Genomic DNA, 25,514 nt, shown 5'->3' on the forward strand with positions numbered 1-25,514 from the left:
GCTGTTTGTGTTCTGTTCTCCCTAGTGGCTTTCTAAATGACATGTGTGTTTTCATGCCTAAAGGGGATTGGTAATACTCTTCATGCGGCACACACACACACACACACACACACACACACACACACACACACACACACACACACTGGTTTGATGAATGATAGATGAGCTAGCAGATGTTGGTGGCTTGCTGGACAGAGCTCTTACAGAGCGACCTTGGCCCGTTCTGACAGAAATCATCATCACTCAGATAAACGCACACGCACACAGCAGTAGTATACAGCTACACAACCGACCGCATATCTGCATGAACACAATTCCGTACACGTTTGCGTTTTTTCACATACTGTGATTAATTAAAAATTCTTGCATATCTGATCAATTAATTGAGTTAATGTGTTTCTAAACCCAAGTGACTTCCTCTTTCTATTATTTACTCGGCTAATTTACGTATTGTGTAACTGGTGGTTGTTCTGCTAATTAACAAGAACTTTAATTGTTCCATTTCACGAATGCGATAATGTAAAACCGTTCGTATCATTTGTTCTCCGTCCTGAAAATGTTTATGTTGTGTCATCCGTTTATTTCTTTTATCTAATGGTTTAGGCAAATTAAAAAACTGAGGGTACGCCAATCATTAAGTCATAGTTAAGCCTTAAAACTTTGCAACACTATGGAAAGCAAAAGCGGTAGTGAAATGCTAATTACAAAAAACTGTTACGGTAGATTCACATGGGGTGTAAGCGTTAACGCTTGATGTAAGGAGTGTCTGAAGCGTGGCCAACAGCCAATCACAGTGGCCGCAACACATGCTTCTTTGTTCTCCGGTCTTGCACATAATTGGCTTGCTCTGCACTACAGTAGGTTATTTGCATAAGGCGATCTGATTGGCTGACGCACTAATTAGCGCTTTTTATTTCGGCAATGCATGACGTCACCCATTCAAAGTAAATGAGAAGCGTTAACGCTTCCCTGTCTGCACGCATAAAAATCACATCTGTTAACACATTGCCAACACTCTCATATAAAACGTGATTGTGTGAAGACGAGCATTGGGGCATAAGAGGGGTCAGGATTTACACCCACACAGTCAAAGGTCACTAAGAACGTAAGGGAGGTCTGTGATTTGGTTGATATCTGCCCACACTTACACTTGTTAATTTGGGCGGGATCGTGCAGCTAATAAGTCTGGATTGAAACTGAATTCATTAGCGCTTGCTATCCGAGTTACTGGAGAGCATGGGTGCTAATAAATAATACATCAATAAAATCATGCCAACTGTCTTATATTCAAATTGTATGTGCAAACTTCCTCAGGAAAGCTTTTCTGGGAAAAAAGGTTGAGTAAACATTTTATAAATCTCTAGAAGCTGTGACAATTTCACCTCCCATGATCATCTTGTCTTCTGGAAAGTTTCAACAATTTTTCCAAACTTTCCTGTTTGAGCTCCTTCCAACAAGTTTCTCCTTTGCTTCTCATGTTTAATAAAAACATTTTAGTTTAGCCAGAGATGTAAATTACATCATTAAAAAGTCGTATACTGTAGCTGGGTTTGGAACAACATACACACCGACAGATTTTTTTGGAAAGTATTTGTTTTAACTAATCAGTTTCATAAATGCAGACTTTCACCAAGCAAATGTGATTTATTAAAAAGAGATCGAAAATGCACATAACAACTCTCTAATGAAAAGACCCTGCGTCCGAAACTTAAGTTCGAAAACACATACTGTGACAATACATTGTTAAAGGAACACGCCCACATTTTGAGGATTGAGCTTATTCACCGTATCCCCCACAGTTAGATGAGTCCATACATACCTTTCTCATCTCCATGCGTGCTGTAACTCTGTCTGACGCAGCCCCCACTAGCTTAGCTTAGCATAAAGACTGGAAGTGAATGGCTCCAGCTAGCATACTGCTCTTAAAAAGTGACAAAATATCTCAGACATTTTCCTATTTATGTGTTGTGATTTGTATAGTCACACCATGTACAAATAACAAGGTCATATGAGACAGCAGTACGCTAGCTGGAGCCATTCACTTCCAGTCTTTGTGCTAAGCTAAGCTAGCAGGGGCTGCGTAAACAGAGTTACGGCCACACAGAGATGAGAAAGGTAGGTATAATAATTCCTTTAATAATTTTTTTGAAATTGCAAGGAGCTGTTTGCCACTAACTTACTTAAGATTATTTTTTATTTACTGGCAACAGTTTGTTCAAAGTTAAATGAACATTAAACATCAACATAATGTTCCCAGCATCTGGGAAACAAAATCTGAAGAAAAAAACTGAAAAAGGCTTTGCATGAGGATGTTATTTTATAGTTTTATTCTGTAAAGACAAAGACTTGATGTTTAATGTTCATTTAACTTTGAAAAATCTGTTGCCATTAAACAACATAAATGTGCATCTACAGAAACAGCTGAATTTTTTTTACATTGTACGTAAGTAGCTACTTATTGACCGTTAAAACCATCCTTTCTATATAGTATGAATAGGGTAGTGTGAATAAAATAAGAATGTACTACAGCCGCCATGTTGATATATCACGTGACGACGTCATCATTACAACAAGTGAGTCGTTCATTTGATGTTAAACAAGCGCAATTTAACCACACTGAACAGTTCGTTACTGCTCTCCAATGTTTTTTTAATGTGATGATGCCTTTACTTCTTCTTGGTTGGGTGACACATTTCTCGGCGGTTCATGGGCTAGTAAAGTGTCCATCGAATGTGCACTTCAAAATCTTTCTGGAAGTAGTAGGTCATCAAGGTACTTTTCAGCTACTGTTACTACGAATTCGGACATACAACAGGAGGAGAAGTTTGGAAAAATTGTCGAAACTTTCCAGAAGACAAGATGAGCATGGGAGGTGAAATTGTTTCAGCTTCTAGAGATTTTTTAAAGTGTTTACCCAACCTTTCTTCCCCAGAAAGCTTTCCTAAGAAAGTTTGCACATATAATTTGAATATAAGACAGTTGGCATGATATTATTGATGTATTATTTATTAGCACCGATGCTCTCCAGTAACTCTGATAGGAAGCGCTAATGAATTCAGTTTCAATCCAGACTTATTGCACAAACCCGCCCACTACAGGTCCCGTGAGCCAATTAAATTAACAAGTGTAAGTGTGGGTGGAGATCATCCAAATCAAAGAGCTCCCTTACGTTCTTAGTGACCTTTGACTGTGCTGGGTGTAAATCCTGACCCATCTTATCTCCGAAGTGCTCATCCTCACACAATCATGCTTTATATGAGAGTGTAGGCAATGTGTTAACAGATGTGATTTTTATGCGAGCAGACAGGAGAGCTGTCAAAGAAAACCATGTGAATTCCTTTTTAACAATTTTACTTTTGGTTTCCATAGTTTTGTGAAGTCGGCTTAACTATGAGTTAATGATCGGCATACCCTCAGAGTTTTCTTAACCTTGCCTACTGCTTTTCATCTACTATATGGTATGGAAGTAGGCGGTTTGGCCGCGCCAATCTCTCCACAATTCGACAAGCCATGAATTCAGTCCACAGCCTGGAAACATGAACTAATGGTGCTCTAACAAAGTAAAGCCGTAATGATGTGTCTCAACGGGGAAAGAGGGATAGAATTGACTTTCTTAATTAGAGGACTCCTCTGTAATGGCTCAGATGAGCTTCATCCAGTCAAAGAGCACAGGCTCTCGCTCATATAATTACACAAAGACATTCATTCCCATCTGAAAGAAACACGAAAACAAGGGGCATTAAGATGGATCGACTCATATAACAAATGAAAGGAGATAAGTAGAGTACCAGCCTTCAAGGAAAGGTCCCTTTTTATAGCAAACAAATGGCAAATTAATAAGAAATGAGTGGATGAGCTTTTAATATTACAATTATGATTTTATACAAAAAAGTTTAAAGAACATTGAAGGATATGAGTCAGAATGATGCAATGATGATTCTCTTCCAATATAACCAATAATGGAGCTGTTAGAAATAATGCAATAAATGTTCAGTGAAATGATTATTTCTTTATTGACAATATAAAATCATATTTTGTTTAAAAATGTATCATTTTTGTACTAATTAAAGTATTTAGAGAACTTCAGTAGGAGCAATGTAAGTTTAAAAATATTATTTAAAGGGGACATATTATGAAAATCTGTGTTATGTTTCATGTTTAAGTGCTATAATTGTTTCCCCAGTGCTTCTATCAACCTAGAAAATGTGTAAAAGATCAACCCAGTAACTTAGTTTTGGTTAACCATTCTCTGCAAGCATGCGGAAAAATAGCTTATTGGAATTTGGCTCTACTTGTGATGTCAGAAGGGGAAAATACCGCCCCTTAATCAGATATCAGCTCATTTGCATTTTAAAGGACACACCCCAAAAACATCACATTTTTACTCACACCTACCAAGTGGCAATTTAAACATGCTATAATAAATTATCCGTGGGGTATTTTGAGCTAAAACTTTACTACGTAAATGTACTATGGGGACACCAACGATTTATTTGACATCTTCAAAAAGTCTTAACTATTTTTAAACAAAAATGTAACCTTTTTGATATTTCTACACTCTCAGAAAAAAAGGTACAAAATCATGATTTTCACCAAAGTTTAATGCCTTCCAGAAAATGTTCTTCTTTAAATATATAAACATACAATATACCAAATGAAAGAACATACCCTCTGCTTTAAAGATATCTCGTCAATGGCGGCGAAAGAGTTAAGTTGCCCAGGTATATTTGTACACTGTAAAAAAGCTGTTTGCAACTAAATTATTTGAATTGATGTTATTTACTCAGGGCTCTACACTAACTTGTTGCACTGGTTGCACTGGTGCGCCTAATTTTTTTCTTAGGTGCACCAGCACAAAGTTAGGTGCACCCAGATTTTTGACTGCATTGTACAGTGTTACAAGCACCCATGGTGGTAAAATGTACAGAACATAAATTAACATGTATTTTATAATTTTGATGATGTGATTCTTTTTTCCCTTATAGCCTATTGCTTTTACGTTTGTTCTAAAATCTATTTCCTAAAAATACTTTTATTACATAGCTTTGTTCCCATCTTTCATTGTAGTTTTAATGTTGTGTGCAGGATTTGCCATTGCTGGAAACACAAAAAAGTAATATATTTATATACAACATGTAAGTAAAAACATAGCTCCCCAGTCATACGAGACGCATATGGTAAAGGAAACGTAGACTAAATGAAATATATGAAATATAAAGATATACTTTCAGAAAGGATACCGGCCCAGTCTTTTTACCTTTATTTCTGATACTGTATTTATGCAAATAAATCATAAATAACAAATGGACATTGATTTTTTTTTCTGGCACTCCTAGACTTGTGACATTTAAACTAAAACACAGTGTCCAATAGAAAGTGCTTGTGGTACAGTACTTTGCCATCTGCTTGTAGTAACTGACACAGTTTTCATTACTGCTGGTTGACATTGGCAGACAGTGGATTGAAGATCTTACCTAAATATAAACGTGTTATCTTTGCTGCTGTCTTCGTGCGGTTCACATCAGTGAATCTAAATGGGATCTCGGAGACCTTGACACTGTGATAGGATTCATAACTGCAGAGGACAAAGACCACATGACTGTATAGTATTTTATTTTACTAATGTTTTATCTTTAGATATATGGAAAGATGCATTTTCCATTCAGTAAAATGTGGCGTATACAGTATGATCTAGACCAGGGGTTCTCAAAATAGTGTCTGGGGAGATCTGTAATTCATACCCAGAGGTCCTATGGTATAAATAACAAAATGTGCTGTATTATTTCTATTCACATATGTTCAGGATTTCAGCCCTTAGCCGCAAAAATTTTGAGAACCCTTAATCTACAGTTGAATATTTTCCTTAAACTGCATTAGTGTATTAACATTAGCAAAGTTGGACTTGACCACATTAAATTTGGCCAGTAATGACTCTCTTCTTCATGATTTGATGAGTTACTGCTGTCACGATCAATGAAAATTTAAACAAACATCTCAATAAGGTACTGTTAGCAGATAATGCAGTTTATAAGTCAAACTTACATAATGTAGAAATCAGACATTTTGCATTAATAAGAGTGACAGTTTATCATTTAAATCCCTATGTGTCATTGTATTACTGTGTCCGGATAAACTGGATTGTGGAGCTTGGTGAATAAGACGCAAGTTGTTGTGCTCAAAATGCATCGCACAATAGTTATGTGGATTCAGCTCTGAATGTTATCAGATTGGCATGATTCAGCAAAGTCTGGCAACGCTGCAAGGAAGCGGTCTGATCCTGAGGTGCAGGGACGAGGCGTTTTTAATGTGTTGTCATGAAATAAATCAGTTTAACACAGTTCTGTCTCGCAAATCTACACCAGTTAATGATGTTCTCAGGATCAGGGTACAGGGTGACATTTACTCTCCTCGAGGGCCATGTACTGTATTTCAAAGATATGTTGGGTTAGGCATCTTTTTATTTTGTTTTCTTTACATTTTAAGAGCACTGTGTTCCACTGCAGCGTTGAGAGAGAGAGAGAGAGAGAGAGAGAGAGAGAGAGAGAGAGAGAGAGAGAGAGAGTGGCGGTCCAATGAGGAGTTTCAGGTTCTCTGTTAATCCCTCTCGCTCTGGACCTGAGAGCAGTACATACTGTATAATCTTATAAGTTATCACCATGGCAACATCCCATCCATGTTCACATACAGCTCCAAGGTGAGATGAATGGATGAATTTTTTATGGATACTTCCAGAACTCAACAGGCCAGTGTGCTCAGACAAGCAACAGTAGGTCCAGGAATTCATGGTGAATATGTAATGTTTAATTGGAGAAGAAACACACACCACTATAAAGATGAAAGGTTTGCATTCAGCATATTTTTACGTACAGACTTTCCATATAGTAGTAGATGGTTAAAGTGCATTTTATGAACATTAAAGCATCAGGTTGAGACATTGCCAAAGGAATTTGAAAGGTTAAAAACAGCTGTATTTGAAAGTGGTAAGGTTACTGGAAAACATTGTGTAGTTTGTTGTATCATACTGCAGTATAGTTGTAAATTAAAGCAATAAACCCCAAGAAGCAGTGGGTTACCAGTGCATTTTATGACAGCTAAGGGGCGTTGTTTTAAAATGCACTGAAACCCCACTGCTTCGAGGGGTTTATTGCGTTTATAAAACGGTTACTTCATATGCATAACATTAGAGGGATTTTATAAAATAAAACACAAATAAGTTGTAATTATATTAGTACAAATATTACTCTTCCGCCAAACAAAGTAGTTCCTCAGAATCAAGTGTGACTGAAACAGAGCGCAGTTCCCAACCAACACAGATGCAGCAAAGACACAATGAAAATATGATTCAAGACTGTGGTGTTTATTTTATAAATCACCATTTATCTAATTTATACATTAACATTTATTCTGTGCAACTGTTGAAGTGATGATCAAATATGCTTGGAAGCATGCTTAACTCTTTCCCCGTCAGCGTTTTTTTTTTTTAAGTTGCCACCCAGTTTTAATTAAATGCCTTGCAGAAAAATTATCTTCTTTAAATAAACATAAAATATCAAAGGAAAGAACAGACCATCCGCTTTCAAACAAAAACAAACAAACAAAAAAGTTTCATCCTACCTTCATTTGTTCTCTTATCACCTCTCAAATGTTTTAGCTAAAAGCGGAGATAATTCCATTTTTGTGAAGAACTTTTGTAAAAGATCAGATTCAAAGCCATCAAAACTTACACGCTGTGTTTTCAGTGCTGAGTGAATGCGTCAGTGTTTAAGTTGGGTAAGATCGCCACCCAGTGGATAATAGCGAACGTATGAACTTGAGTTATAAACTCCTCAGGCAACGTTTTCTCTTTATCGACGAGATGACTCAACAATATTTATTGACATTTATCTAGATATCGCCATTAATTGTGCAATTGTAGACAAATTAAAAATATGATTAAAGACACTGGTGTTTATTTTCATAAAGGGCGCAGTGATACTTATGTAATGTGGTCTGAACCGTGAGGTTACCGGTGTATTTTATCACGGTTTAGAGTGCGTTTCAACCAATCAGAATGAAGAACCAGAACGAGCCGTTTTATAATATAGCTTTTTTAATGTTTGGTAAATGATAGCCAAATGCTAAATTTGTGATTTCACTTATCTATTCAGTCCTGACAGGTGTAATAAAATTGGCGACCTGTTCTTATGCTACGTACACACTAAAAGTGAATTTAATTATTTGTCCAAATAGATTACATACAAAACGATGCAATGACGCAAATAAACACAAATTTGTGACAGATGACTGGAGCATGAAATTTGCATGAATAATTGTCACACAAGCCAACCAGGGAAGAGCTTATTGACACATCCGGTTTGACATGAATATTAAGGAGTTTTCATTTGCGCGCGTGTACATACAGTACAATTGACCTATGGCTCAGCCACGCCCCCTCCACTCACTCGGACACATACAATCAACAATCGGTGAACAGGCACTAGGGCAGCTGTCACAGGAGGAGACATTTCACAGGAGGCAACTGATGATTTTTGGAGAGCGAAAGACTATATATTTTATTGTTGAGAAGGTCGATGAAAAGCTTCAGCTCCATGCAAAAACGTACAGGTCACAGTGTAAACGCGATAAATCGCATCTCGTTGCCATCATATTTACATGAATCATTCAGCACAACATGCTATTACAAATAACATTTGTTACCTCGGTTATTTACAGCTAAGTGACATGATGTACAACGCAGCTAGAAGCTAACGTTATCGTTTTCTAATGTAAGGATAACGTTACGTTAAAGATGTTAAAGATAATGTTCAAATGTGTTGTTGACTTAGCTTAGAACAGATGTAGACATCCTTATTTAATTTATCCATGGTTAGTTGGTGTTGTGGTCTACCGCATAACTTAACCCAGAGTAAACACTTATTTTGGTTGATGAGGCTTGGGAAGGGTAAAAAATTCAGGTAAAATATACACAACGTCGCCCAGCATCTCGGGATACCTAGTGTCGGAGTTACATGTACACATGCACACCGTTTGACCATTTTTAGCTTAAAATTAAAAGAAAAAACGTTTAAAAACGAATGACTAACTGCAATGCATTTCAATGGACGTAAAAGCAGAGAATGTCCGAGTGTATTGGGTTAGCTAGCTCACTGTGATTGGCTCATCGCGTTTGGGGCGTGGTTTAGCCATAGGTCAATTAAAGATGGACCTCGATCCGAGGCTCTATCAAGTGCAAATTAAGATTGATTATCGTTGGTTGGTTTATATTTGGTATTTACTGTTTTTCTTGTAATCTTGTTAACTGCATTACAGTGTAAAGAGAAAGTCCACACTACAAATCTGTGCATCAAAGTCTAATTTAAATCTGCAAATTAAGTTTTATAATTCAAAAAATCTAAAACGAAAAGTAATCATGATATGAAATTAATAACAATACTAAAATGATGTAAACACCCCCCTTCTAATTACCAGTTTGATTGTTTCTTTATTTTCTGAGAAGACAAAGTTCATAGAAAATTGTGCACAATTCTGTTCATTAAGTTCAAATAAGATTCATATTTTTTATGAAAAAAATAAAAAAAAAATTCAGTAAAAGCCACCATGTCAAATCCCATGTAAGCAAGATGATTTTTTTGTACATTCCTTCCCAAATGATGTTGCCCTTATACGTAATGTTTCCATCTCTCATAGACAATGATTTGACAATGAGGTTAACAAGCAGATTTACATCATAAACAGCTCTGTGCCAACAGAGATAAAGGTTTTATGGTGTTTTTTTCACACTCATGAGAGTCATGTACATGTTGCAGTGGGTTTAATGTGTGTTTTATCATACAGATGAAGTTCAGTAAAAACACAGATCTGCTTATTTACTACCAGTCTTGACATGAGCTATAATAATAAATATACTGCATTATGCCTCAGTGCCCTCAGACTGAAATTATTATTGTGGGAACATTAAGACTCTTTCAACTGTTGTCAAGTTGATCTCAGTATTTTAAGGTGTAGTTCATCATTTACTCACCCTCATATTGTTTCATACATATATAAATGTCTTTGTTTTGGAAGATTCAGCAGAACAAATGTATACTGGAACAATGACAGAATTTCTCTTTAAAGATTGTGTCTGTGATTTCTGTACGACTAGTATCACCAAATATAATTGCAAAAATATTGTTTTCAAACAGATTTCCCATGTTTTTTTTAAATATGCTCATTTTCCAGCTCTCCTAGAGTTAAACATTTGATTCTTACACTTTTGGAATCCATTCAGCTGATCTCCGGTTCTGGCGGTAACACTTTAGCATAGCTTAGCACAATCCATTGAATCTGATTAGACCATTAGCATTGCACAAAAAAATGACCAAAGAGTTTTAATATTTTTCCAATTTAAAACTTGACCCTTCTGTAGTTACATCTTGTACTATGACTGATGGAAAATTAAAGTTGCGATTTTCTAGGCCGATATTGGTAGGAACTATACTATCATTCTGGCGTAACAATCAATAAACTTTGCTGCCATACCATAGGTGCACCAGGTGCAGTGACATTACGCAGTGCCCAAAAACAGTCCCGTGCTAGGTAACTTTCAGTGTGAACGGCACTACCGGTAAGTTTGTGTAGTTGCGGAGTGGGAGGGAATTTTCGGTGGAGGGAATCGTTCCTTTATAATAACATGTTTGAAATTTTGTTTTAAATTTAAAATGATTACAGAATACACGGAAACACGCAAAACAAACACTCCCACCTCTGGAATAGCCTGTGCATTTTAGTCCTGTCCGAATCAGTACATTAAATCCCAAAAGTTGTGGGGGCCATTGAAACTCAAACGTGGTTTGGAAAACTAATCCCGTTCGAATAGTGCTAGTCGCACCCCAGACTCCTGCCATTGCTTAATGTTCACATTGCCTCTGTAATTGCCATTGGATCGGCCAATAAAATGCTCCTGTTCATTGGAAAAAATAATTAATATACTAAAAAAAGCTGAGCACTTCATACTGTAGCATGTTCCCATGCAATTTGATTTCAAGCCTTTCAAACACTTCAGTTTATCCATTAATTGATTTAATCAGTTGACAGCCCTAGTATTAATCTGGGATTGAAGACTCTTACAAACCATACCTTTTAAGACTTGACATTTACGCTCTCTGAAAATTTGTACCACCTGTTTCCTTAACACAGAATGAAGATTAGCCAGCAGTGCTGTGTTGGGTTTTCCAAGGCGAACACGTCATCCGGTTTGTGCACTGGCATAATTGTGTCTTCGTCAGTAGTTTTGTAGCACAAAAAAATCTTTATTTTATCTCTGTTCATTTGTAAAACGCACAGCTGGTTGCAGCAGGGGAATGCTTACATCTTCGAGCAATTTTAAGGTTCAGCCTAGGGGTCACTGCAGGGCCTGGGTGCTCAATGTTTGTTTTTATCAAACTTTGTTCTGTTTTATTGACTTAAAGTCGGCACTGGAGTATCAATTCTCGAGGCGTTTCCACCCTCTCCTCTCCCATCTGTTTCTTTTCTTGAAAAGAGGGAAGGCATTGCTTTTGCATCGCCGTAAAGCCCTTCTGGCTGCTAGCTGTTTGCCTGTAGCTGTGTGCATTTATTCTGTGTCGAGTTGGAATGTGATTTAATATTCTAGTGTTGTATTGCATGTATGTGCATGTTCATATGTGATGTGTTTAACATGTTTGTTCATCTGCACTACGATGTAAAAACGTTCCCTAAGGGGCGTTGAAATGACACTGAGCAGACACTTTGGACGTTTATGGTTTAGAACGTACTGCGTGTGGATTTCCTGTTGTGCATGTTTATCAGATGTTTGCACACACAAAACACTTAAATGTGATGCCTGCTGGGCACTGCGTGCATATGCATGACTGTGCTCAGGATTACAGCGTTAGTTGCATTGCCTTCATACTGTATACACCGCATGCTGTCTGCAAATTTAAAAATAGTATGTGGAAAAGTACCGAGCCCCTAAGGTGACATTGAAGTAAATAAAATAGTTTAGTTTCATGTGCTAACTTGAAACTTTCATGTGCTCACGCGAAACCTTCATGTGCAGATTTTTTTTTTAAGTTTAGTTTTGCATGCTCACGTTAAACTTTCACATGCTCATGTGAAACCCTCGCATGTGCACGTGAAAGCAAAACTTTCACGTGAGCACATGATAGTTTCATGAGAGCATGCGTTAGTTTCACGTGTTCACGCGATAGTTTCACGTGAGCACGCGATAGTTTCACGTGAGCATGCAAAACTAAACTTTATTTTAATTTTTGCTCCATGTACCCTTAGGCGCTCCATAGAAAAGTATGCGACACTGACTTTTAAATGCAATAAAATTGGCTTCTTACATCATTTAAATGTTCTATTTTAAATTTTGACAGTGGTAAGTTGCTTCAACTTACAATATAAAAATAAGTTGAATTTAAAGTTGAATTATTGTAAAAACTCTTAAAAATGTAAAACAGTAAATTAAAATGACTAAAATGATTAAGGTAATTTGATTGACTCTGTCTTCAATTTTTAAGTACAGAGCTGACATGTGGTGCTTTTCGCTTTCTGCGACCCGAGTTTGATTCCCGGCTCGTGGTCATTTGCCGATCCCATACCCTTCTCTCCTCCCTGTACTTTCCTCTTCTCACTCACTGATAAAATAAAGGCAAAATGGCCAAAAAATATATAAAAAAAAATGAAGAAAGCAAAAAATCGAAGACAGCTAAAAGGTACAATGTAAAGTGCACTATAAAAAAACTCTTAACTTTTTCTTTGCTGATTGAATAATTGTATTTTTATACTTTACATTATATAATATATATATATACTACTTTTATAATATTTTTTTTATTATTGAGAATTATTATTATATATAAATATTATTGAGAGCCTTGAGAAGCTCTCTAAAGGCTATATAAAAATTAAGTTATAATCTATTATTATGTTGGCTTGAGAAAGCCAACATACTGTTGTTGCACTTAAACTTATTATGTTGGCTTGAGAAAGCCAACATACTGTTGTTGCACTTAAACTTATTATTATTATTCTTTTTCCGAGACTAAAATTTCTAACTCTAACTCGTCCTAGAGCTTTCAAGCTACAGCCATCAAACTTTGGACAGACCTTCGGTCTGATCTGACTCGAGTTGCTATATCTTTTCTAACTGATGGGACCTTCCGAATTCCTAAACGGGGCGCTGAAACACCCCAAAATTTCCATTGACTTAACATTGAGACAAACTTTGACGGGTCATAGCTGCGAGTGAGAAACTTGTAGAAACTTTTGGCTTACCACATTTAAGGAGGCTGACAGGCTGTGTAAGAACATACCTCACAATGGGGTGTAAGCTGTACTGCTGGGGTGTAAGAGGCCCCCAAAATTTCCCATTGACTTATAATGGGGCAGGAAACATGCCCATAAAAGGGAATAAAAGCGTCCCAGATGGAATATCTTCACTTTAGAGTGTCTTAGAGACATGGGGGTGGGCTCATTTTACTCAAGCATCCAATCAGTCTCTTAGGATCACCCCAGAGCTATTAAGCCACGCCCCTAGCAACAATTTTGGGTACCCTAGCAACATCTCCCATAGACTACCATTATAAAAAGCCCAGATGGATATCTTTGCACCAGAGTGTCATAGAGACATAGGGGTGGGCTCATTTTACTCAGGCATCCAATCAGTCTCTTAGGATTCTTATTGAGGTATTAAGCCACGCCCCTAGCAACAAAATATGAAGACCCTAGCAACATAATAAACAAAGCCTTATATCTCTGGATCTGAACATCGTAGAGACACAGGGGTTGGACCGTTTTACTTGTGGCTTGAAGTGTAATCATTATGGGATGCCAATTTTCTCCCTAGCAACCAAACTTAGTACCCTAGCAACGGAATAAACAAAGCCTTATATCTCCGCTTCAGAACATCATAGAGACACGGGGGTTGGACCGTTTTACTTGTGGCTTGAAGTGTGATCATTATGGGATGCCAATTTTCTCCCTAGCAACCAAACTTAGTACCCTAGTAACGGAATAAACAAAGCCTTATATCTCCGCATCAGAACATTGTAGAGACACGGGGGTTGGACCGTTTTACTTGTGGCTTGAAGGGTGATCATTATGGGATGCCAATTTTCTCCCTAGCAACCAAACTTAGTACCCTAGCAACGCAATAAATGTTAGCTTCATGCTAGTTTCCTGCTAATCATGCTAGCTTCATGCTAGCTTCATGCTAATCATGCTAACATCATGTTAGCTTCATGCTAATCATGCTAGCTTCATGCTAATCATGCTAACTTCATGCTAGCTTCATGCTAATCATGCTAACATCATGCTAGCTTCATGCTAATCATGCTAGCATCATGCTAGCTTCATGCTAATCATGCTAGCATCATGCTAGCATCATGCTAGCTTCATGTTAATCATGCTAGCATCATGCTAGCTTCATGCTAATCATGCTAGCATCATGCTAGCTTCATGCTAATCATGCTAGCATCATGCTAGCTTCATGCTAATCATGCTAGCTTCATGCTAATCATGCTAACATCAAGCTAGCTTCATGCTAATCATGCTAGCATCATGCTAGCTTCATGCTAACATCATGCTAGCTTCATGCTAATCATGCTAGCATCATGCTAGCTTCATGCTAATCATGCTAACTTCATGCTAATCATGCTAGCATCATGCTAGCTTCATGCTAATCATGCTAGCATCATGCTAGCTTCATGCTAATCATGCTAGCTTCATGCTAATCATGCTAGAAACAAGCTAGCTTCATGCTAATCATGCTAGCATCATGCTAGCTTCATGCTAATCATGCTAACATCATGCTAGCTTCATGGTAAATCATGCTACCTTCATACTTAAACATACTAACAGCCAGATAGCCTACTAAACTAAACTTATGTCAAACCGTTTTAAACATTCAGGCTACGCTTTCTCAAGCCAACATAAAGTTTGTCTTCAAACTTTACTATCTAGTTATTCTTTTTCTTCTGAGACTAAAATTTCTAACTCTAACTCGTCCTAGAGCTTTCAAGCTACAGCCATCAAACTTTGGACAGACCTTCGGTCTGATCTGACTCGAGTTGCTATATCTTTTCTAACTGATGGGACCTTCCGAATTCCTAAACGGGGCGCTGAAACACCCCAAAATTTCCATTGACTTAACATTGAGACAAACTTTGACGGGTCATAGCTGCGAGTGAGAAACTTGTAGAAACTTGTGGCTTACCACATTTAAGGAGGCTGACAGGCTGTGTAAGAACATACCTCACAATGGGGTGTAAGTTGTACCCCTGGGGTGTAAGGGGCCCCCAAAATCTCCCATTGACTTATAATGGGGCAGGAAACATGCCCATAAAAGGGAATAAAAGCGTCCCAGATGGAATATCTTCACTTTAGAGTGTCTTAGAGACATGGGGGTGGGCTCATTTTACTCAAGCATCCAATCAGTCTCTTGGGATTCTTATTGAGGTATTAAGCCACGCCCCTAGCAACAAAATATGAAGACCCTAGCAACATAATAAACAAAGCCTTATATCTCTGGATCTGAACATCGTAGAGACACAGGGGTTGGACCGTTTTACTTGTGGCTTGAAGTGTAATCATTATGGGATACCAATTTTCTCCCTAGCAACCAAACTTAGTACCCTAGCAACGGAATAAACAAAGCCTTATATCTCCGCTTCAGAACATCATAGAGACACGGGGGTTGGACCGTTTTACTTGTGGCTTGAAGTGTGATCATTATGGGATGCCAATTTTCTCCCTAGCAACCAAACTTAGTACCCTAGCAACGGAATAAACAAAGCCTTATATCTCCGCATCAGAACATTGTAGAGACACGGGGGTTGGACCGTTTTACTTGTGGCTTGAAGGGTGATCATTATGGGATGCCAATTTTCTCCCTAGCCACCAAACTTAGTACCTTAGCAACGCAATAAATGTTAGCTTCATGCTAGCTTAATGCTAGCATCATGCTAGCTTCATGCTAATCATGCTAGCTTCATGCTAGCTTCATGCTAATCATGCTAACATCATGCTAACTTCATGCTTATCATGCTAACATCATGCTAGCTTCATGCTAATCATGCTAACATCATGCTAGCTTCATGCTAACTTCATGCTAGCTTCATGCTAGCTTCATGCTAATCATACTAGCTTCATGCTACATCATGCTAGCTTCATGCTAACATCATGCTAGCTTCATGCTAATCATGCTAGCTTCATGCTAGCTTCATGCTAATCATGCTAGCATCATGCTAACATCATGCTAGCTTCAGGCTAATCATGCTAGCATCATGTTAGCTTCATGCTAGCTTCATGCTAATCATGCTAACTTCATGCTAGCTTCATGCTAATCATGCTAGCATCATGCTAGCTTCATGCTAATCATGCTAACTTCATGCTAGCTTCATGCTAATCATGCTAGCATCATGCTAGCTTCATGCTAATCATACTAGCTTCATGCTAATCATGCTAACATCATGCTAGCTTCATGCTAATCATGCTAGCTTCATGCTAATCATGCTAGCTTCATGCTAATCATGTTAGCATCATGCTAATCATGCTAGCATCATGCTAGCTTCATGCTAATCATGCTAGCATCATGCTAATCATGCTAGCTTCATGCTAATCATGCTAGCATCATGCTAATCATGCTAGCATCATGCTAGCTTCATGCTAATCATGCTAGCATCATGCTAATCATGCTATCATCATGCTAGCCTCATGTTAAATTATGCTAGTTTCATGCTAAATCATGCTAGCTTCATGCTAAATCATGTTCGCTTCATGTTAAATCATGCTAGCTTTATTTTAAATCATGATAGCTTCATGCTAAGTTGTCAAACTCTACTCTCAGACTAGGCTTTCTCAAGCCAACATAAAGTTTGTTCCGACGAACTTTTCTATCTAGTTATTATTATTATTATTATTATTAACTAGTGCATAAGGACGTCTTTAAAGTTTTGGCTTATATTATGTATCATTTATTTGTTGCCACGAAAATGTTTCATTTGATAGCATTGCGCTGTAGGATGAGCAATCTGTGCATTGGTTCACATTTGTTCGCACTGCTCATGCTGGTAGTCCATACATACTGTACAGAGCATGCTACACATAAAATACATACAATGCATAGTACAGAATAGTAGCTAGTATACATTACTAAATATAACCTCAGTAGTGTCATGAGGTCATCAAGTCAGTGATAAAACACATGAGAAAATCTGTCAGCATCCCTGAGAGAAACACAGCAGCCACATGTGCTCGAAACCCCTAAAAGATTCATGTTTCTCATTTTTAGTGTAACATTTAAATTTTTTAAAGGGGGCCTTATTAATGTTTGGTCCCAGGGATATTCTTAATAAGATGTGAATATTTCATTGGAGAAATAAAACCCAGAAATGGATATTAGACGAGATGAGCTCTTACGCTCGTGAATATCGTAATGTGTCTGTACTGTATCAAGCAGAATGGTTTATATTTAAAAATGTGAGTGGTATTGTTCATGAAGTTCAAGTCTTAAAATTACGCAGTCCTCATGCAATTGGCAGATGGTTTTATTTAAAGCGACTTACAGTGCATTATACATATTTATCGTTTTTTTTTTGTGTGTGTTTGCTGAGTTCAAACCCATGAGCATTAGTGATGTGTTACTGACACAATGCTCTTCCTGAGATATACAGAAGCACAACATGTTCATTGGAGGTTAAGTGTTAAATACAAAATATACAGATGCTAGCTTCACTTTATTGCTTGTACTATAATTATTTTATTTCTTGGGCAATCAACATTTGAATCAAATTTAAAGTTTAAGATTTAACCAGAATAGTCCTTAACCTAAAGCTGATTTTACTTAAATGCTAATTTAAATCTAGAAACTAGTGATGCACGGTCGTCTCATAACCTGAGGGCCCCACGGGTAACTCCTGGGTTAGGAAAATAAATTGTCACTTTATTTGCGTGGCTGCTCATTACAAAAATGTAAAACCTTGTATGTTTCGTGCAATTCCCTTTAGAATATTAAATATTTGGGAATATATTATTATTCGATTATTTGATAAAGTTACAATACGTAGGTCTACATTGCAATGCAACATGCATGATGTCCCCAAACACATGATGTTGGCTTCACAACACAAAAGCAGCCACAACAACAAAACAAACGGGGTTTGGGGTGCGGGAGAAATTAAGTTGGGGAATGGTCATGCTGCTAAAGCTAATGTTTGAGACTGGTTCTCAGAAATATTAAGCACTTTTAGGCTGAAAAAGGTAGGGCGGGCGGTGGTAATACAGTGGCGGGCTGGGGCAGCCAAAATTATTTAATAACAGCGGGACCCGCAAGTTGAAAAAAAACCCTGACCCACGCATCAGTACTAGCCACAGTGTGTTTGGTAAAATAAGATGTGTGTGCGCCCGTATTAAAACCTCCGTAATTGAATTTTTTGCCAGAATGTTCTGAATGGTTCTAATCAGACAGCAAAATGGTGCAGTGCTATAGGGGACTCCCCGCTCTCCCCTCCTGTCATGTGTGAAATGGTTGAATTTGTTAGTCAGTGCCCTGGGACGACCGGTAATGATCAGATTTTAATTAAGACCCCTTGCACACTGTATCAGCTACCCCGCTCACTGGGGACCAGCCCAGGCTCAACACATTTTATGCTTTGAAAATAATAGAAAGAGAAAATGTTTGATTAAATGAAGAGATCTCAACAGACTGTCAGAATCAATACAATGTGGAAAGCTATCTTAGCTTGTGTTTTAAATGAGTTTGTAATTAGGTTCATCTGCGACTTGCATTTCATTTTAAACTTCTTTATGAATTCAAATTTATTTCAGACTTTGTCAAACCAAGTGTTTCAGAGTATTTGTGACGTTTCTGTAGCATAGACAAGGGTTTTTAAAATTTTATGATGGCAGGGAGCCCCACATTTGATGACCTTTAGCAAGAGACCCCTGTCCAAAAATATATATCCTTATACCACGGGTCTGTTGAATGCTGTATTCTGATTGGCTGAGAAATGTTGTATGAATTAATTTATGATAACCGCACACCTTGTCAAATGTCTTAAAAATAGGCACCAGAGCAATGTTTGTGGTAACCGTGGTATAAGAGGAATAATTGACTCCGGTCCTTTGAATTATTTAAAAATAATGCACACCCGCGGTGTAACGGCACTAAGCTTCACGTCGTGCTGCATTGCACCTTGGGTGTGCATTATTTTCTTATAATTCAATGGCCTGTCGTCAATTATTCCTTACATATTTTGTATAAAGAAACTGTGTAAGCTAAATAGTAATTGTGATATTATAAAGACACCTAATTGTCTACAACCCTAAATAATTGGTTACAAAGACAACTTGTACCATTTTTGCTTTGTCTTTTATTCTCTTGAAGCTTTCTGGGGACCCCCAAGAAACGTCAGGGGGTCCCTGGACCCCAATTTGAAAACCCCTGGCAAAGGCTGTACAAAAGATGGACAATGTGACTTCCATTGAAAAATGAATATCTCAAAAATGGCTGCTGATGTCTTGGACCGATGACGTAATTTGCAGCCAAAGTCGTAAATTGGACTTGCGATATCAAGGCTCCGCCCATTTGCCTGTTTGACTTGATTACAAATCACCCTTTTAATAGCATCTAATATCTAGCTTTAAGCAGATAGGGGTTTAGTCTTGTGTGACTGACAAACATGGCCACCGTGTGGCTTGACTTGCCTTAAGGGACTTTTCCAATGCTGTGTTGAAAACATCAAGATTGAAGTCAATGTTGGATTTATTTTAATAAAGTGAAAAGTTGCACTACAGTTGTTTTCTTTTCATATTGAGTATGTGTCTGTTTCCGTTTTGCTCTCAGTCTCTGCAATCATCTTCTATTGATGGAGAATATCCGAGATATCAGAGTTAATAAGCACAAAATTGCAGAAATTCCTCCCTTTGAAAGCTTTATTTAAGCTGTGTGATAAATTATGCCTAAGGAATTCAATTAAAAAGTCTATAAGAGCTCAATCATCCCTTCAAACAAGGAATCTTCACAAGTACAAGTAATGCGATATTTACATCCCTTTCATGGCCTTGGGTGAAGTTGAAATGACTTTGCTGATACAAGCCGTCGCCTCCTCACATTTTTCTGCAGTCGTGCTGCAAGGTTACGCTCAAAACAGACAGAGTTTGATTCGGTCAAATGTTCTGAGTGACAGCGGCTTGAGGGGCAAAGACATAAATACTTCCCGACTGTAACTACAATTGCTCATACACATGCTGACTTACGGTAAGTGTTTGTTGCTGTTATTGATGGATGCAGGTGGACGTATTGAATATGGGCGTGAGGTCATAACTCAGATGAGATGAGATGAGAAGGTGGAACGTTGAGCTCTTTCTGTCAGGAGGAAAATAAGATTGATGGATCTGACTGTTGACAGAAAATGTAAATGAAAGTTGTCATTATTTTACCTCATGATGTTCCCACAGAAAAGTGCCGTATTTTGAGCTCACTACCATACAATGAAAGTGAATGGTGTGACTCGCCTTAAAAGAGACAAGCACCGCAAATACAGTCAGTATGAGTGCACTGGATTTGTGCGATACAGGCTGAAAATTGGCTTGAAAGCTTAGCCCAAGCGTGCCGCACAAGCCCTGAAAAGTGAAGCCAAAATGTCTCGATCGCCCCCCAGTGACTGGTCCCAGTATAGGTCATAAACCCCGCCTCCCCATGTTATTCAATGGGACTTGAGACCAACTAAAAAAATTAATTACACTTCAATTATCTTTTTTCCGAAGCTGGTTTCTGTCATTTACTGTGGTTTTTATCACGCTGATGTAAATTCAAATGTTTGTTTTAAAAATAGGTTTGTGTTTAGTTAGTTATTTAATGATATAAAAACGGTGGTGTCACGTCATGATTGACAGCTGTGATATCGTGTGATATGCGCATTCTACGAGAGCGAGGGCGGGGTTTTGACTTAGCGGCTTCCCTTCCTGCTCACTACTGCGCATGACTGGTCCCGAAATCGCTATTGCGCAGACTCAAGACCCAAGATGTCAGCGCCATATCGGGACACTGGTGGCTTCACTTTTCACCAATGGAAGAGAGTGAACAGGCGTCGTCCATCTTTTTTTACAGTCTATGGTTTAGCCGTGAATACCATTCACTAACTTGGACTTTTTGCTTTAAATAACTTTTGATTTTCAAGAGACACACGCACTGATATAAATTGTTTTGGATAAAAGCATCTGCCAAATAGGGGTGGGCGGGACACAAACTAACGCGGGGTTAATTGTAACATGGCTACTTTACATATTTATACAGTGCTGTGCTTTTGGTCTTTTTATCTTACCGTCAGAAGATCTCCTGCGAATTTGTAAAAAGTTTTGATGTGTTTTCATTAAGATATTGAACAAAGAGTGTTTAGGAGTCATGAATGTAATTTCTTCGTCTTAAGTCACCAAATCTAACCTTATATTATTTTAATCACTACCTTAAACATTAACTTTAAATGTAGCAACTCATCTCTTGTCAATATACTGTAAATAATAATAAGTTGACATGACTTGTAAATCTGATTTGATCCAACAAAAAAATTAAGTCCACAAATATTTTTTTTACAGTGTACTTAAAATCTAAGTTAATTTAACTTAAGCATATGAAATCCATTAAACTAAAACATTTAAGTGAAATGAACTTTAAATTATCAGTACATGTTGTAACGAATACCCATCATTTGAATATTTTGATTATTTATGTTTTTTTTTTCATAGAACAAGAACTGATAAGAACTTTAACTACTTTAATATTTGAAGAGTTTGGTTCCAAAGTGAAATGAATCCATTTTGACTAATTCCAGTAAAAACGTGTTTTCTATACCAAGAAAGTGACAAGAAGAGACCACTTTTTTCTTTTCTTTGATTTTTAAAAATGTATTATAAAAACTGAGTTTTTTTTTTTTTCAAAATGCTATACATCTCTTGAATCAATATATAAATGTGCATTCATATTTGCCATGTTATATTAATTTTGTTGACTAGTGGTTTATACTGATTAAATAAATAAACATTAATGTGATTAATCAAAACACTTACTCTGTCATACTAAGAACACTGTCATTGCAGCTGTAAAATGTTTTGGTCCTGCTCGATATTTGTTGACTTTGAGTAAAATAATGGAAAGATTTTCATAAGATCCCCTGAGGTCAATGTGTTAGCATGACAGAGGCTTGATGCTGCCTGTCTAGAGAACAAGTCGGCATTTTTCCATCTCCCGATTGTCTCTCATGTAATCTATTAGATGTTGATGACTTACGTTTCTTCCCACCACAGGTTTATCAATGCCATCAAAATTATTATTTTGTTTTTGTTTTTTTGTTGATCACGAAGTACAAAGTAGATAAGGAAAACTATTCAAAGCGCCGCCATTATTGTTTACAATACGTGGAATGGTGCGCTGTGATTGGTTGAGCGGAATTATTGCATTGTGCAGAGAAGGAGGACTGGCGTTTATTGTGTTTTGGGAAAAAGGGATAAAAGATGACAGAATAACATGGCGGAAATTGGATTTTGCGTAAAATTAAGAATTTAATTTATCAGATACAATAGATAGTGAAACTGATTTTGGCGGTAACTATTTTTTTTAAATGGCATCTATTGTTTTGGAACCAAACTCTTCATTTCAATGACTCACTTATAGTCAGTCATGAATTTTGTGTTACTAAAAGTAACTTGGACAGAGCAATTGATATTACAAGTTATCAAATTATTTAATTTTAAGTTAAAGCAACACTATGTAGTTTCCATGTAAAAATGACTTACAGCTCCCCCATGTGGTTGAAAAGCGCAAATGTGCCTGGTATCAGACACTCTTCTGCAGGCAGGGGAAGGGGCGGGGCTGTGTTTCCTACCCTCCATCGCCACTTTCAGAGTGTGCTTGTAGCAGCTAGGAGGCTGCTCAGGTTGCAGCAACAGTACAATTTGTCCAGTTAAAAGTTGTTCTATCACTGAAATAATTTTAGAGACATTATTTAAAGGTAAAAAAAACTACATAGTGTTGCTTTAAATGTACTCTTGTTTTAGTTCACATAACTTGGGCAACAACTTTCCTCCATTTTTATAAAAGTAAAATAAACTTGCCTGGGTTTACAGTCCAGATATACAACAGGTGCTTCATCTCCACCTCTTCAGAGTTGCCATCTTTTGTTGCATATCTATGAAATTTTCTTGATATTGTGAATACTGTATCTTCTTTCTTCAACAAACGTGTTTACAAACAGGTAGCAGGTGGAGTACTGTATGCTCTTCATTTGCATTCAAATGACTCTTGTTCTGTAGCCGCTACATCTAAAGCAAATGCAACAGAGGAAAAGATTGATTGTGCCGAGTTGAGCCGAGTCCATGAGCATCATGATGTATTGAGAAAGCTTTCCATCTCTGTTTGGATTCCCATCTCTCTCAACAGGAGAAACAGCACAAGTCATGCAAAATTCAACAGTCACCAAGGGCACAATGTATAAAAGCACCGGGATAAAATACAGAGCCACATTTCTGACCTTGATATAATTCTCCAAAGCTGTGAATGTACATGTATATATTCTTATTGCCTGTTTTTATTTGAGCCACTTGTTTGAACAAACAGTAAAACTTTTGTGTGTGTTTTCCTGCTGCGATTTGTCCTTGCAGTAACAGTAGGATTGTTAATACGTTACAGGTTCAAATCTGACATTTATTGATCATGTTCCACCCTCATTCCCATCCTTTCTCATCTCTCCTCTCTATATCAATATACACGGCTGAAGAAACTACTTGTGTAAAACTGTTTAACTACAGTGTGGTTATTAAAGCTATGCAAGATGGCAATATCTTTGAAAATACATAACTGTCAGACTAGAGGATTTATTTTTATAGCTGTGTTGCACAGAAATGAGCTTCTTAATTAGTAAAGCATCAATACACTTTACATATACACTAGATAAAAAGTGAGAAGCAATGTACAGTCATGTAAATGAATTTATATTAAGGAACAGCATTATTACTCACCCTTAAGTTGACCTGTATGAATTCTATCGTTGTTTTTCAGAATTTAAACGCAGATTTTTTTAAGTGTTGTTTTGAGTTTTCTGGTTACTGTGGGAGTGGATGCACTTTAAAAACATTGGGTAACTACCAACAGCAGGGTTAATATACACTCTCAGAAATAAAGGTACAAAACTGTACCTTTTCTGTCACTGGGGCTGTACCCATTCAAAAAGTACAGCTTTGCACCTAAGGATTTTATTTTAGTACTTCAGAAGTACATGCTGGGACCAAAGACAGCTTATTAGTACCTCAAAAATACATATTAGTATCTCAAAGGTACATATTGGTACTAAATGTTTACAAATCTGTAATGGTCCATACAATTACCTTCTTAAAGGGTGCTGCCCCACTGACAGCTAGGGTACATATTTTGACTTTTTTTCTAACAATGTAGGTCCTAAAGGTACGGTAATCTACCCAAAATTGTATTCTGTTTTGTATTCCTGTAAAGGTACCAAACAGAAACTTAGGGTACAGCCCCACTGACAGAAAAGGTACAGTTTTGTACCTTTATTTCTGACAGTGTAGGACAGAACACGCTGGGCTAAACTAACCCAACAAGTTGGGTTGTAAATTTTAACCAATGGGTTGTTTTTTACCCAAGGATGATTTTATTTAAACATTTGGTTATTTTTACTTCATAAATGGGTTAATATATATTTTTTTTTTTACTTTATTGCAGATGTCAAATACACCACAATAAAAACACATGCCAACATGGACTGACCTTTACTTTTTTTGGATAACATTATATGTGCTGTAATACAGTTTACCTCAATCAACAATATCTATTAACTTAGAATAAAACTTAATCACAATTAAAATACATTTTAAAAATTTATTTCACCAGAAAAATAAATATATCCAACACTATCCCATGGCAAATTGTACGGGTGGTTAATTCGTGTTTATTCATACGACCACATTTGTAGATTTTTTTAATGATTTGCCTTGACCCCTGTGACGTTGGAGTTAGGGGTTGGGTTTCATTATTGTTTTTGTTTATGATAATCGTACAGTTTTGCATAGTTAACTTTGCATGAATTCAAACAAATTAGCCAACTTGTAAAATGTGTACAAATTCCCGTGAGATCAGGCTGGTATATCCTCTTGAAAAGTGCCGACTGGGGTCTGTCCTTTAATCAAAATCTGACATGTTTGTCTTAAATATATGACTTGCATGAGGTTTTTACTTCAAAGCATATAAACCTAAGCAAATAACATGATGAAATGAAAGATGACGATGTTTATGCATGACGCAATTACTGTCGTGTAAACACACTGGCCCTCATTTATCATTCTTGCGTAGAAACGGGCGTATATGTTAACGTAAGATTATGCTTACACTCCTCTCACCGCCTGATTTATGAAACTGTGCGTACCGTTGATATTCAGGTGTACGCAATATCTGCCCTTCATAAATGCCGCGGCCGAAAACGAGCGTCATTAGAATAACA

This window comes from Paramisgurnus dabryanus, chromosome 1 (genome assembly GCF_030506205.2).
Source record: "Paramisgurnus dabryanus chromosome 1, PD_genome_1.1, whole genome shotgun sequence".
In the NCBI taxonomy this organism is placed as follows: domain Eukaryota; kingdom Metazoa; phylum Chordata; class Actinopteri; order Cypriniformes; family Cobitidae; genus Paramisgurnus; species Paramisgurnus dabryanus.